The 3,498-nt window shown below is 40.3% G+C and overlaps 1 non-coding gene across 1 annotated transcript; it reads left to right on the plus strand.

The window, feature by feature from the left end:
* The first annotated feature begins 2,373 nt into the window (after positions 1–2,373).
* Positions 2,374–2,447, plus strand: trnan-guu (transfer RNA asparagine (anticodon GUU)). Its single transcript has one exon. It is a non-coding gene; the product is annotated as a tRNA-Asn (tRNA).
* Positions 2,448–3,498: the final 1,051 nt, after the last annotated feature.

A 3,498-nucleotide genomic window follows, 5' to 3' on the forward strand; every position in this document is an offset into this window, starting at 1 on the left:
TAATTTCAACCCGACTACGGCGAAAGGAACCCTTCTTTCATTAGAAGACAATGAACATATTTTAGCCCTGAATGAATTAATAGCAAACATGGTTTACATAAAAGACATTTTTCCAATAAAGTTTAGCCTTTGTCACTAATGAAACCACTAAATGAAGACATAAATATAAAAATCTTAAGATTTTTAAAATACATGATTTTGCTAAAATTTATTTGAAAATAAAAACAATTACAACCGCCAGGGGAGGGAGAGAACAGGGGAGGGATGTTGGTTTTGCATAAGGGGCGGGGCTATGGAAATTGGGTCTGTTTGGGAATGTGTAGTTACATGTTCTGGCTGTTTGTGAATTATCGTTGTTGAGTATGGAGTGTTGAGGTATTGATTTTGTGTAATGCTTTATGTTGAAAATTGAGGTGGATTTTGTTTATGATAAATAGGATAAACTGGGATGTGAGCAAGGTTTGGTTTTGCATAAGGGGCGGGATTATGATAATTGGAGGACTTTGCGAGAGTAAAATGGTTTGATATATTTGATTTTGTATTGTGGTTGTTATCTATGTTTTTGGTTGGTATTATGTTTATATGGTTGTTTTTGTTGGTTGGTTGTTATTATGGTTATTAATAATACGATCTATAGTTGAAATCTGAGCCTAAATAAAAAGAAAAAGCAAGTGATTAGGTTTATGAGCAATCTAATTATTCGTTTAAAACGCTATATAAAATAGTTTATTATTAATTTGCTGGACAGAGCGGTGAACATTATTATGCATAAGACAAAGATAACGATCCTGATCAGTTTAGAAATCTGTGTACGCTGTAAGGTTTTTACTTCTTAAACTTTTAAAATACACGTTTTGAATAGAAACAAATCCTCTTCCTGGTACAGTATGTATAGCAAACCAGCACGTCTTTTTTCTCCAATCAGAGGGGTGTCAGATGGTGTCAGCCAATCACCATTCTGAAGCCCTACCATAATCTCTGGTATGGGGAGACCCCAGAATTCTGTCCCATAGTTTAGACAGATGATAGATACTTTTATTGATCCCGTGAGGGAAATAAAGTGAATCATTTTCATTTTAGGAAATTATTAAACGCTCGGTTAAAAGCAAAGGAGATTGTCTGTTATAGTGGACATAAAAACAAGAGTTCGCTGGCATTATATCCTGGAAGACACAGACCGGCGCCAGACCGGTAAAATGCCTGATGAACTAGGGATTGGACAGTTTCCAAGTGCTTGTACAATCGATGGAAATGTTCAAATAAATGTGCAAAAGAAATAAACAAAATAATCATTTATTTCTTTATCATATTGGGTAGCTAATGTCCTCTCTTTGCTAGTTAGTGGCTGTGTTTCTGCATTGGGTAGCAACGGGTGACTGTTCTCAGGCGGCAGATGTAAACAGCTTAATGTTCGTGTTAAATATTTTTTTTAAATTAAAATTCATTCTATACAGGAATCGCATATTTGGGTACCGTTTCATAAAACTTTCATGCTTAAAATGTTTAGGGAGAAATGGAAGACTGGTGTGTATTTTTTCTTTAAACTACCAAGACCAGCCATACACAGTACAGTTTACATACATACAGTAATGTTTATGTTCCTAAATTAATATCGTTTATGACCTTCAGATGCGTTATGCTCCTCTTCTTTTTATGCTCAGCTACTAAAATTTCCCTTTAGTGGTAAAATCCATATAAATATTCAAAACTAAGCGGATTAAAATGTGCACAGTAAAGACATTAAATGATTAAATCTTTGCACTACCAACCAATGCACCACGAGTGCCCCTGTCGGTCATTTTGGCCAGCCAATCACTTACCGCGGTGCCCTCCGGTGCCCTGCGGTGGCTTGTGGGTAGGTTACTGTACCGCGGGTTTTTACCGCGCATTTTGAATGGCTGCATCTGTAAATGCCATTTCTCATCATTTCTCTTGGCGTCAGTTCTGCTATTAAATGGGACGGAGGCAAGGGGCTCAGAGAGCAGGTTAAGTGCACACCGAACGCAGATGTGTCCAAGTGTCTGTAAAAGCGCGGTGCTCCGCTGGCGCTGTTTCCTAGTGGCTTAAAGTGCCTGCCTGGAAAGCAGGTGATCCTGCTTTCCAGGCAGGGTCTGGATACCAGCGGTGCCTCGCTCTGTGTCTTGTTGTGCCGAATGTATCATTTCAGACAAACATGCACAGCTTGGTTCAGTTTAATGCAAGAATTAATTTCCTTTCTGGAAGAACTTGTTTTTGAAGAAATCCATACAGCTTGTGAAAGATGAAATCCATTTCTTGGTTGTCAATGGAAAAATATCGCCGGCTGCAAGAAGCGCAAGTGATTGTTTTCCTTGACCATAAACCTGCAAATGTAGGGAGCACAAAAGGCCGTCAGTCTCTGTGGCGCAATTGGTTAGCGCGTTCGGCTGTTAACCGAATGGTTGGTGGTTCAAGCCCACCCGGGGACGCATGTCTCAGTTTTTCCAATGTAAACATCATCACCGCTAAAGAAGATGGCGCAGAAGGCTCCACAGCCGAAACGTGGTGCTTCTTTTCTTCTCTTTTCAGCATGGAGTAAACCTTTGCTTGATCCTTTGCAGCCTACGCATGCTGACGCAGCTACCTTTCTCTTAACGCGCCTCAATCATTATTCACCAAAACGATCAGCAGAATATGTCGCCTTTGTGGTGATGTCACTCCTCTGCTTCACAAATGTCCTAAGTGACGGGCCATTTCTTTCGGCCATTTTTCCGGAGCGGTTATTGATTGCTCCATCATTTCCCTCATGCTTTCCATCACTAGATTGAAAAAAAAACAGAAACAGGACGACAGGACGACAATCAAATTGCAAAAACTCATCAAAGCACTCGATAGAGTATTTGAATCCACAAGTAGCTACGAGCAACTTTGTCCTGGCTTGCATGAAAGTCGGAAAATGTCAAAAAGAAAAAGATGGTGGCTTTTTCATATTCGTTCTTTTATTTTTAGTTCGTTGGCTCTTCTGTCCATTGTCCTCCTGCCTGGCTCTTGACCTGTGACTGTCTGAACGCACACAGTAGACTTTCAGGCGGGGGATTTGTCCTGAGCCTCTGTGAAAGACCCACCCACCCCCATAAATAACTGTTCTTTCTACGACCGACCAATGCACCACGAGTGCCCCTTTCGGTCTACCAATCACGTACCACAGTATTGCGCGTCATCGTGTGTCACAATTTGCAAGGACGTAGGCAATTACCCGCTGTACGTGTCTGTGCCGCGCACTTTGAATGGCTCCATCTGTTTGTCATTTTTAAGCTATTTTTTGGAGCACGCACGAAAATTCTTTTCTCCATATCTTCGCAATGGAAACACAGAACGCCTTCAAACCAAATGCATTTTAAAGACTATGACTTATGAAAATTTTCACACTCTCTACATCAAACTATCAGTGAGCCAATTATCTTTTTTTAAACCTCCGGTTTTTCAATGATGCATAATTACGCACTAACTGTAACCTGGTGGACCACTCTATACACACGT

The sequence above is a fragment of the Atractosteus spatula genome, unplaced genomic scaffold (genome assembly GCF_055471065.1).
Source record: "Atractosteus spatula isolate fAtrSpa1 unplaced genomic scaffold, fAtrSpa1.hap1 Scaffold_47, whole genome shotgun sequence".
Lineage (NCBI taxonomy): Eukaryota > Metazoa > Chordata > Actinopteri > Semionotiformes > Lepisosteidae > Atractosteus > Atractosteus spatula.